The sequence below is a fragment of the Lemur catta genome, chromosome 13, assembly GCF_020740605.2.
Source record: "Lemur catta isolate mLemCat1 chromosome 13, mLemCat1.pri, whole genome shotgun sequence".
NCBI lineage: Eukaryota > Metazoa > Chordata > Mammalia > Primates > Lemuridae > Lemur > Lemur catta.
This window is the reverse complement of record NC_059140.1, coordinates 40,064,177-40,077,158: the sequence shown is the minus strand read 5'-3', so window position 1 is coordinate 40,077,158 and position 12,982 is coordinate 40,064,177.

Sequence of the window (12,982 nt, the reverse complement as noted above, 5' to 3'; positions counted from 1 at the left end):
AATGAGATCTTCCTTACTCAAAGTGTGGTTGCATCAGTATTACCTCAGAGTTTGTTAGAAATGAAACAGTTTGGACCCCACCCCCAGAACCTGCATTTTACACAAGATCCCTGGGTGATTCATGTGCTTCAAGTTTGGGAAGCATGAGATTAGGAAAAGTAGCCCATCACAAGGGAAGTAACTTTGGAAGATATTTAGCACATCGACTGCCACACCAGAAAAAAAATTTTTTTTCCTTGGGGCCATGGTGTTTTATTATGAAAATAGATAAAAACTTTGAAAACAAAACGATCCTTTCTAATTTAATGAAAAATTTAATGAAAATGAAATTTATTGACTTCTATTCACTTACTCCACATTTTTAGAATTAATTTGTCAATTGTAACAATAAGAACATCAACAAGTAAGATTTTCATGAACCAACTGCAGGGCTTTGCCCAGGTTTTGCTCTGGGCTCAAAACTAGCATGGGTTAAATACAACTCACATGGCAGTTAACGTGTTAAATTTATTACCATTTTGTGGTGAAGAGGGCCTGGATGAAGTCATGGCAATAAAGATGAAGAAATCTGAAACAGTTCAATGGATTCATTGTATATGTAGATGATTGCTTTTGTCATGCCAATGTTAACAACCCTGTGTTTACTCCTTACTTTGTTTGCATTTTGTGCTCACATTTGTTTGTATGTTATCTTAAATATTCCTAACCAGTTTTTTGCCTGTAGCCTTGCTGGATTTCTCTTGCTTATATAATTTCTTTTTTTTTTTTTTTTTTGAGACAGAGTCTCGCTGTGTTGCCCAGGTTAGAGTGAGTGCCGTGGTGTCAGCCTAGCTCACAGCAACCTCAAACTCCTGGGCTTAAGCGATCCTACTGCCTCAGCCTCCCGAGTAGCTGGGACTACAGGCATTCGCCACCATGCCCGGCTAATTTTTTTTCTATATGTATATTTTAGTTGGCCAGATAATTTCTTTCTATTTTTAGTAGAGACGGGGGGTCTTGCTCTTGCTGAGGCTGGTCTCGAACTCCTGAGCTCAAGCAATCCACCCACCTCGGCCTCCCAGAGTGCTAGGATTACAGGCGTGAGCCACCGCACCCGGCCCCTATAATTTCTTTTTAAAATTTTTTTTTAGAGACAGGGACTCAGTCAACCAGGCTGGAGTGCAGTGGCACAATCACACCCAGCTAATTTTTCGTAGAGACAGGTCTCATTATTTTGCTCAGGCTGGTCTCAAACTCCTGGCCTCAAGCTATCCTCCCGCCTTGGCCTCCCAAAGTGCTAGGATTACAGGTGTGAGCCATCGTGTTCAGCCTGTAATTTAACAGGTCCTAAATCAGTGGCACATTACCTGGAATTTACATAGTTCTTCAAAGTTTGCTGTGAGAAACACTAACTTTTCAGACTGTTAATGGGCAAGAAGGGTTATGAAGTCAAGTTTCTTGAAAATATTGGGTTAAAGTTAAACAATTTTTAAAATAACTACCAATACATTTGATGGTGGAGGCGGGGATTGCAGAATGCCTCGCCTCATAACTTTTTAAAGAAATTATTCTACAGCTTGGCATGGTGGTGCACGCTATAGTCCCAGCCACTTGAGAGGCTGAGGTGGGAAGATTGCTTGAGCCCAGGAGTTCAGGTTCATCCTGGGTAGCATAGTGAGACCTCATTTCTTTTTTTTTATTTTTGAGACAGAGTCTTGCTCTGTTGCCCAGGCTAGAGTACCATGGTGTCATCATAGCTCACAGCAACCTCAAACTCCTGGGCTCAAGCAATCCTCCTGCCTCAGCCTCAGCCTGCGGCACCACACCTGGCTAGTGTTTTCTATTTTTTTTTTTTTTTAGTTGTCCAGCTAATTTCTTTCTATTTTTAGTGGAGGCAGCGTCTTGCTCTTGCTGAGGTTGGTCTCGAACTCCTGACCTCAAGTGATTCTCCCGCCTCAGCCTCCCAGAGTGCTAGGATTACAGGCTTGAGCCACCACGCCCATCGAGACCTCATTTTTTAAAAAAAAAAGTTTATGTATTATGAATAACATTTTCCAAACATTTTAAGGAGCAACACTTAGGACTAGCATTCTTTGGCACACACTTTAGGGTGATAGTCCCTTGTGGAACATACAACTTGAAAATTTTCTCTTGCTTTTTCTTCTTAGTTTTATGTTTAAACTTTTAGTCCTTCCTCAGCTCTATTCCCTGCAATACTTTGTTTAGTCACTTTCTTAAAACTTTGCACTTGTAGAAGAGATTAATAGATTATTTTGTATGGGAACTCATAGGGACACTAAGGTTGATCAAGTTGTGGGTCATTTCTGTATACTGCTGTTAATGACCATGATAGGTTTGGGAGAAATGGAACTAAAGTGAGAACCAAAACTAAATGATTTTGCTTGCTATATTTTTGGGAATTGACTAAGCATCTTCTTTCACCAGGTGTTGTGGTTTGTTTTAAATTATTGAAACAGCTTTTATGAACTTCATAATAGTTTACCCTAATATTTGCTGTGTTCATTTATGGCTAAAACAGAGGTTATCTACTAATACATTCTGTGGCAAATCAAGCTTTACGATGTCTCAAACAAAAACCATCTTTAATTGCTTACAAAAATATTTAAAGAAATCCGATGTAAATTTCTTTTTATGACATCTCTGATTTGTGTACGGTGCTTATTAGGTAAGATTTATCACTTGCCTAATAAGTGCTTATTTATACAACCTGCTTATTTAATGAAAATAATATAGTTTAAAAGACATTTTTAGCCATTAATGTTTGTCTACTACTATAGCTTTCAAAAGAAGCATCTATAGGCTTACAATTTATCTATTAGCGCTTGTAAGAATTGCAAAGAGGCATATTTCCATAACTTTTAAAAAACTTTTCATGGAAATTTATTTCTTTTAGGTAAATCTTATATATGTGTATATATGTGAATACTTATATATACACATGTATGTATATATGTGCATATATATATATACACACATTCACACATACTCATGTGTTGAAGAGGCAGATAACTTTGGTCTAAATTCTCTGTACTATTTAAATTCTTGACTAAAGTAAAACCACTTTGAAAAGTGTGTAATCATCGCATAATGTTTTTAGAGCTAATTTAAGAGGGATTTATACACATGTACATAAAGTTTAACAGTTAATGTTAACTATTTATCTTATAAGATTCTCTGGTAAGATCTTAAAAATGAGGTTCCTTGCACTCTCAACAAAATCACTACTAAAAACCATATACTGTTTTTAGATAGCAGCAAATATTTTGTCATTTCATTTGCTTTTTTTGATTTCAAAATTTGACTTTCTCAAAGTACATAAACTATTGTGATGTAGAAGATTCAACATCATGAAGGGCATTTATTTCCTTGGCGCCAGTGGATCAGACCAATCTACCATGCCTTAGTTTCATGCATATTCTCACTTGTTTTGCTTTTGAATAAAAGTTATTCTAAATCTTTCTCATGACTTCTTTGTGTAAGACAGTGGTTCTGAACCTGTCTGTTGCTTCTACCTACTTAATAGGTGAGGGTTCTCAGTATGACATTCCCATAGTCTACTGCTAGATGTTATACAGGAATTTATAAAGACAATAAAGGCTATATGTTATGAGCAATTCCTTAGTGTCTAAGGGCACTGAATGTATACAACCTATACTGAAAGCTATTTTGCAAAATTAATTCAAAATTGCTTATAAAATATAATGCAGCTCTTGTCATCTACAAGGTAGATATGAATGTAAATTGGATTATTTAAAATAAGAATGCAAGTAGTCAAGAATAAACGCTGAGTGTTATGAATGATACATTTTAATTGCTTGGTTCAAAACTGTGCTCTTTATCGACATGTAAACATAGTTGGTATTTAAATAAATAAGTTATATTTAATAGTGTTTCCTTTAAGAGCTAAAGGATGAGATCTCTATGTCCTCCACATGTTTTGTGACTACAAATGAAAACAAATTGCTTGAGGTTTTATTTGTATGTTAAACATGAAAGTCTTGAAGCACATGCAAAGGTTGTAAATTAGACTATTCTTTAAAAATATAGTAAAACCTGTCCAATGAAAAGTTGCATTGCTTACTGAGAGTTTACCTGTGGTAGAATGTTAAAAAAAAATTACATCTGAATTTTCCATTAAGGCTAAGCAGAAAAGGTAATTTTTCAGGAGGGTTTTTTTTTTCTTTATTATCCCTGAATACAAAGTATTTGAAGCCAGAAATCACTCCCTCCTCCACCCCCACTATAGAAATATACATATTTGATCATAGCGTGCACAGTTAACGGGAATGTTACTGTGCATTTTTTCATTATTGAGACCAAAACATGATATTTCATGGTCTAAGTATAATTTAAAAGATGCATTCTTATAAAGAATTGATTTCTTTTTTAAACAAAGTACAAATGCCTTAAATATTTCTTCATTATAATACAATAAAGATATTTTTTTCTTATAGCCATATTCTGGTATGGCTTGATAATCAGGTACATAGGAAGTATTCAAGATAAGGGCACAAAAATGCTGATTTTATTTTAAGAACTTTAGAAAATATGGCTATGGGCAATATAAACTCAAAGAATGTTTAAAGCAAACTATTCACTTTACTGTTTTAGTTTTTACCTTGCCTTATCCATTTTCAGAAGAATAAAACACATACCTCAGTTGCTGCAAGTATTCCAGTGAAAGCTTTCAGTTTTGCAGGACTGGTAGCCATTTCTTGTTTTTTTTTTTTTTGAGACAGAGTCTCACTTTGTTGCCTGGGCTAGAGTGAGTGCCGTGGCATCAGCCTAGCTCACAGCAACCTCAGACTCCTTGGCTTAAGCGATCCTCCTGCCTCAGCCTCCCGAGTAGCTGGGACTACAGTCATGCGCCACCATGCCCGGCTAATTTTTTCTGTATAGATTTTTAGTTGGCCATATAGTTTCTTTCTATTTTTAGTAGAGACGGGGTCTCACTCTTGCTCAGGCTGGTCTCAAACTCCTGACCTCGAGCAATCCACCCGCCTCGGGCTCCCAGAGTGCTAGGATTACAGGCGTGAGCCACCGCACCCGGCCCATTTCTTGTTTTTTTTACTGTGCATGGAATGCCTAGTGAAAGTGACTTCTTTAGCTAAATTAATAAAACATAGGGAAAATGCTTAGGCTAATTTATTAATAATCTGTCATATATTCTGTAGTCGATTCCTATGTCAATATTGGGGATTTGTTGAGCAACTTACCTGGTTTTAAAATGGAATCCAATTCTCAAATTGTTTGATGTCAAGACCCCCTATACTCTTAAAAATTATTGAGGAACCCAGAGTGCTATTGATCTGTAAGTATTAGAGATTAAAACAAATTTTAAGAATATTTGTTCATTTAAAAATAAAAATAAACCTATCATGTTAACATAAATAACATTTTTATTAAAAAATATTAGAAGAGTAGCACTGTCTTACATTTTTGCAAAACTTCTTTAATGTCTGCCTTATGGAAGACAGCTGGATTTTCCTTTTGATAATGAAAAGTGCTTACTGGAATTGAAAATTCAAGAAATCAGGGGTGGGTGATTTATCCTCAGAATCTAGTACAGTGCTTGGCGTATAGTAGTGGTCAGTTATTTGGTAGGTGACTAAATTATACTCTAGCAAATTGAGAAGTGAACAGGAGGAGAAGGTATGAATTCAGGGAATATAGAAAACTTCAAGGCACGTGATTGAGAAAAGAAGAGAAATGAGATCATAGCTGGGGGCAAAGGGGTGCATGATCGACAGAGGGCTTTTTAAAAGAATGTTTCTATGTGAGGAGAAAAAAAATGGAAACCAACAGAGAAATTGAGAACACAGGAAAGAAATGGAATGATTGAGGGACCTAGGATGTGGAAAGGTATATTATCTAGCAGAGCATTTCAGACTTTAATAAGCATGTGAGATCTCAGATCTTGTGAAAATGCAAATTCTGATTCAACTGATAGGAGGGGCCTGAGATTATGGTGTATTTCTAGCAAGCACCCAGATAATCTGGGTGTTGGCCCCAGGACCACACTTTGAGTAGTGAATTTTTAGAACTCAGTTGGAGAAGTGAACCTTGATAGGAGGAATGGATACCTCTTTCCTTGAGTTTGGAGATCCCAGCTGATGGAATTTTTTATGAGAGAAAAATATTTTTCCTAATATCTAGTTGGTACACTTTCCCACTAAGTGGCTGCATTCTGAGAATTGCTTCACCGTGAAACTCCTGGTCTTTTCTTTTCTTTTCTTTCTTTCGTTTTTTTTTTTTGGAGACAGAGTGGTCACTCTCTTGCCTGGGCTAGAGTGCCATGGTGTCAGCCTAGCTCACAGCAACCTCAAACTCCTGGGCTCAAGTGATCCTCCTGCCTCAGCCTCTTGAGTAGCTGGGATTACAGGCATGCGCCACCATGCCTGGCTAATTTTTTCTATTTTTAGTTGTTTGGCTAATTTCTTTGTATTTCTAGTAGAGACGGGATCTTGCTCTTGCTCAGGCTGGTCTCGAACTCTTAAGCTCAAGCAATCCTCCCACCTCGGCCTCCCAGAGTGCTAGGATTACAGGCGTGAGCCACCGCACCCGGCCTAAACTCCTGGTCTTGATAATAGAGAATTCCAGTGTTCTCACAGTGCTTGCCTGAGAGCATGATGTTGGGATTATGGCATAAAATGTAGTGGTTCTACAAAAAAGACATTATTAAGATCTCTAGCATTATCTAAAATTCATTGCTTCAAGCTAGAACTCAGACTTTGGTGTGAGACCTGATTTTATTCTTGGCTCTGACTCTGAGTGGTCTTGGGCAAATTATTAACACATCAAACAAAAATATTCTCATGCAGATTTTGTATGAGAATTAAAAATGAAATGCACAAAGGCCAGCACTCACAAATGGTAGCTATTATTATTAACATCATCCTAAGACTGCAATAAGCTATATTGAAAGTAGTCTTAAAGTTTGTTTCATGAATCATCAAATTCACCTAATTTGCTAAAGAATTTAAATAAGGAGATGGAATGAATAGATTGCATTTTGTTTCCACGCACCAGAGAACTGTGCATATTTTTTCTGTGACTCGGAAATGGTTTAACTTTAAAAAAGAATCCCAAAATAGCTGAAGTTAGCAGACATGCAATTTAGCAAGGATGATTGGAATTTTGGTCTTTCCTGTAATAATACTATACCTAAGTACATGCTCATTAGGAAAACATTTTTATCTGAATTTTGTACTCTTGGGGGCAGAGAATGCTGTTTTTCTTTTTGATAGCTATGTTTACAGAATCTAAATCACCCTGAGCAATTATTTCAACATTTCAAGTTATTATTACCATTTGTGCTTCATTTATAGCTATGTGAATTTTGCTGAATTTCAATATGGTGCTAGAGTGACAGAACTAGGTCAAATAAGTTCAATATATGGGTGTGGCATAAACCTATTAATTTTTATTACAACTGGAATGAAGAAAATTAGGATATACAATATTTCTACTTTTTACAGTTGGACTTGTGTGATGTTCCCTGCCAGAGAACAGAGCTCTGAGCTCTAGAAATTTGGAGGCAAGTGATCAATCTTATGTTTGCATCTGTGTGGGTTGGCTGTGTTTCAGGGAAGGAGTCTGCAGCAGAGACGGTAATAATAGTTCTTTGAATACTTTTATAATGTTGCTTTGAAAGAACTAAGGCAGAGCATCTCCATTTGGCTTTTCTTCAGGAGCACATGTAGGTAGAAAAGAGTTCGGCAGCAGGGCAAGAAGTAAATATTGCAACTGAGATAAAATTAAGTCAACTTTGCAGAATATCCCCAGGCATTTCAACCTGAACTTTTATTGTCAGTAACCACGACATTACAAATTTTTAACCACTCTTATCAATTTTGTAATCATTGTTGATCCCCTGCACTGGTAGAATATGCCTGGGCGGTAGAAGATATTACGATAGCTTGAGGCATGTTGTAGTTTGTAAGGTGCTTTCACATACAAGATGGTAAGGGCATGCAGACCTGTCAACCGAGCCACTCAAAGCCAGTTTAGGTTTATGCGTCCGGTGTTACTAAGTCCTGCTGGACTTTGCTTTGAAGAATTCTTTCTCATTCTTTCTCTAACTCTTGTAATTGTCTATAAGTACTACCTTCATAATTAAAACTTTCCTACTCTAATCATGCTTTTAAATAGTATAAGAATTATGAACCTCCTCCTTTCAAGGGAGCAAACCAGCAGTGGATGCTTAGGGCAAGTGTTAGATTGATTTACAACCACTATCCTAATCTAACATTAGATCTATACAACAGATCTGGCAATCTGGGAGGATTTGCTTGAGATCACTGTCATCTTACAGTGGAGGCCCAGACTAATAGCAATGGCAAACCTAGGAAGACAACTTGGGTCTTTTGTCTCTCAGGCCAGCCAGTTCTATAGTCTTTAATCCATTACTTACAATTTTTTTTAATTTTAAGATTTTGTGGTAAACAGGAGGTCTATCCCAGGGGTTAGGAAGCTTTTCATGCTGGAAGGCAACATTAATTTAGCTGTGATCAAATAAGGCCACATTCAAGACACTTCAATTAGATACACTTAAAAATGTACATTATTTTGTAAAAATCTAACTACCATGTACTTAATAATTTCAAAAAATGAAAACCATTTGTTACTTTTAAACTTAACTGACCTTTTAATGACTTTGTTGTGTCTGCTTTCTGTTGAATGGTATTTGAATATTTGGCTGCAGCATGGAGGTCTGCAGTTTCACTTGATCCTCTAGATGTGTATCAGTCATTTGTGACCTTAAGGGCATTTTGATTTGGGTTAGGTAGGAGAATGTAGATTCGCAGCAATAAGCGGTTGAAAAGCAAGAAAGCATTTTTCAGGCATGTTGCTGAAGGTGTGGGTATTCTGCATTTTTCCATATTTCAATTAGATCTTTCTTAGCATCAAATAATGACTTTATAATGCTATTTACTGAGAACTCAATCAATTCCATCTGCAGTTCCTTAGGTGCCTTGGTGATATCAACTAGGTGAGGCTGAAATGCTAATTTGAGTGTGATGTCATGATTCTCAAAGTTAGTCAACCTATCATTGTATTCTCCAATTAATAGGTCTATAACAGCTGCGTATTCTTCAAATGATTCACATATATCATCCTGCCCACCAATAACCTTTGCTAAATGGGGAAAATGTTCACGTGAAATTTCCTTTTGAAGAAGTGTTTTGAAAAAATATAGCTTTTTTTGAAATGCTTGGATTTTTTTTTTGCCACATACCATATATAGACTTAGTTTTACCATGCAAAGAAATATTCAAATTGTTTTGATTTGACATGATATCACACAGAAATGCTGCATTCCTATAGAAATCTTCTTTCAATTCTTCACATTGCTGATTCTATTCTTCATTAAATTTAACTATCTTTTCTCCCAGAGATAAAATTTTGGCTAACACCTGTCCCTGTGATAGCCAATGCAATTTAGAATAATATGGCAAATCCACACTGAATACCTCATTCTTCAACTTTAGCATGTTACAAAACTGATGATGCTGTGTTGCATTTGTATGAATATAGTTAACAATACTCATAACTTGTTGCAAAGTGTCACTTAAAATAGTAGCTTTAGCACAGAGATTTTGCAGATGCCAGATACAACAAAAAGAAACTGAGCGCATCTGGATCTGTTAATAGTGTTTTTTAGTCTGTGCAAAAAACCCTTCATACTTTCCTGTCATAGAAGGTGCACTGTCTGTACATATACTCACTAAATTTGCCAAATTCAGTCCAACTTCACAACATTTATCTTGAAAGTTGTTGAAGATATCTATTCCATGTTCTGTTCCCAACAGTGCCCAAATTGAATAACTCTTCATCGCAAAGGATATCTTCTGTTATGACCCAAATGAAGTGTAAAACTGAGTCAGTAGTATCAGTTGATTCAGTCAAAGCAATTGAATAATATATATTTTCCTTTTGAAGTATTGCATGAAGCTCTGTTAAGTTGAAGGCTACTTCATGCTGCCGATCAGTTATGGTTCTCCTTGAAAGAGGCAGTTGTTTGTAGTTTGAAACATCATTGGGGTCTAAGCATCCCACAACTTCAACAATGCATTTTTCACAATTTCTACATCCCTGAATGCCTTCCCTTTTTTCTTGAGTATGTAAGCTACTTTATAAGTTGCTTCAGTGGCATTAGTTCAAGGTCTTATTGCTGTTTGAAAGAATTGTCTTTGCTTTTGCTTTTCATCTTTTAATTTCTGTAATAATATATACTTTTGAGCCTCTCCCTCTAATTTAAAATATTTGTGGTCCTTATGAGTGTTATAATGCTGATGAGCATTGAATTTGTTTAATGTTGATATTGCAGTATCACAAAGCAAGCAAATCATCTTATCTTTAGCAGAAACAAGATAATATTGTAATTCGCAATCCTCATTAAAAAATCTGTTTTCTTTCTTCAGTGTTCTCTTGGTCTTCTTTGCCATGATGGGCTGTTAAACAGGCAGAATTAAAAAATACTGTCAAGCTGTGCAAGTGTTCACAAATTCCCCTTCAAACAGAAATACAGTGCACCGTTGTCAAAAGCTGATAACATACTGGTGTACTCAACTCCCATCAACTCTCACCAAGTAGCCTCACCTGGTAGTGGTGCCAGTCAGATGGAGGAAGTTAGAACTAAATCATGAGCATAGCAGCTGTCAATTTAGACCTTATGGCTTACTAATGTTCTAATTGTGCTGGCCAATCTGGGAGGATTATTTCATTGAAATTTATTTTATTCTTTGGCATTTTAAATACTTTCATTTAAAAAATAAAATAAAAATATAAAAGATGAACAAAAATATATTAATAAAAATAAAAGGATTTGTTCTGTAAAATTTGGATTCAGTCAAAAGGCTGCACTTAAGGGCCTAGAAGGCCAAATGTGGCCATAAGGCCTCAGGTTCCCCAGCCCTGATCTATCCTTTTAACAGATTTTTAAGTGTACAATATATCATTGTTGACCGTAGGTACTATCCTTTCCTTTTTAAAGCTAAAATATTATCCATATCCACCCAGTATTCACAGAATAGAAAGAATGTAGGGGTCATTATAAAAATTACGGTTTGAACTTTTATAAATTTCCTGCAATGGATGGGCTGTTTTTTCTCTACATCCCATTTCAGAATGTAAACAGGAATTGCTATTATAATTCTAAAGTACTGATGGTTCCTGACTTATGATGGTTCAACTCAATGATTTTTCTACTTTATGATGATGTGGAAATGATAGACATTCAGTAGAAACCATACAGCCATCCTGTTTTTCACTTTTAGACTAGTAGTCAGTAAATTACATGAGATATTCAACAATTTTTTCTAAATGGGCTTTGTGTTAGATGATTCTGCCCAACTGTAGGCTAATGTAAGTGATCCGAGGATGTTTAAGGTAGGCTAAGCTATGATGTTCAGTAGGTTAGGTGTATTAAATGCATTTTCAGGTTATGATAGTTTCAACTTACGATGGGTTTATGAGGATGTAGCCCATCATAAGTCGAGGAGTATCTGTGTTAATAATACAGTACACATCGTGCTTAAATATTTTTGCCTGTCTTTTTAGTAGAAAAATTTGAACCAATAGTAAGGTTATTTCTCTTATCAAATAAAGTTAATGAGAGATCAGGCAGAAATTCTCTACTAAAACATAAGGACACGCAAAAAGTATGATTTAGGGAAAACTGGACTTGACTATTTTTATCTTTGATTATCCTTACTAAAAATATCCTTCTTGGGAAAGCACAGAGTTTATTTTTTTCATTTCATTGGGCTTCAGGAAGAGAAGCTCAGTAAACACACATTCTCTCCTTCCTCTTTCCCAGAAGCCCCGATAGCTTATTTTGAAGCTAATTCTAGGGTAAGTCCTTTTGATCTCACTGCTATCACTTAGAGAATTATAATGTGGTTTTTCAATTCTGGCTAGAATGCAGGACCTTTAAAAGAAAAGGCCTTAGATTTATGTGAAATAATTTGAGCTCAATGATAGGAAATCCCTCCATATGTTATAAAAAGAACCACCGCCAAAACAAACAAACAAACAAAAAAAAACCCCAAAGCAACAAAAAAACCCGTTAAGATCTTCATAGTAGGAAGAAAATAACCAATTGCTTTTCAAATTACCAGGTTGGTCCCATGTTTTGAATGTTACCATCTCAGTTGATCTCTTAATGAGATGTCTGTGTACATGGTTGGGGAGTGGATAGATAAGAACTGAAGGTTTCTCATCTCATGTAACTCTTCTTGGTTAACAACTTTTAGGATCCTTGCCTTTGTCCAGTGAGTGAAGCAGTCACCATTCTAGGCCTGCACTGAAAACTTCTTTAAGGTTTTTCTGCCTTTTGGAGGAGTGATATATGGCAGAATATGGCAGTAACCTTGGTGTTTCTTTGTTGTTGTTGTCATTGTTGTTTTCCTTTTGTTTTCTAGCACATCCACGTTTTCCACTATATGTTCATTTCTTAATCATCATCTATACGTTTTGGCTTCTTTTTTCTCTCTGGCCTCCATTTCCAAATATAGAATTGAACCTACCTGTCTGAATACCATTATGTAAGTACTGACATCATAATCCTTTAATTACTGGCACTGAAAGATGTATTTTTGTGGGTAGAGGTGGGATAATTAGAGATGGGATAAATATAATTATTGTTATATTTAATATATTTTTTATATAAGCACAAGAAATATAAGCATAATCTAGATGTTGGTTATCTCTGAAGCCATCAGGACAGACACTTTTTTAAACCATAAGCAATCATAGTGCAAAATTCAGTTCTTTTATTAGAAGAATTCCCACTGTACCTGTCTCTTTCAGACACCAAAATCTTCTGTACAGCCACCAGGAAAATAGACAGTATAATACTTTGTGAAAAGGGGCCATGATTGCATAAAGAAGATATGCTTAACCTAGCTCAGGATGATCTGCAAAGATTTTTTGATGAATTCGGAGAAGGAAGAGGCCTGAATTGAGCCAGGAAGAAGAG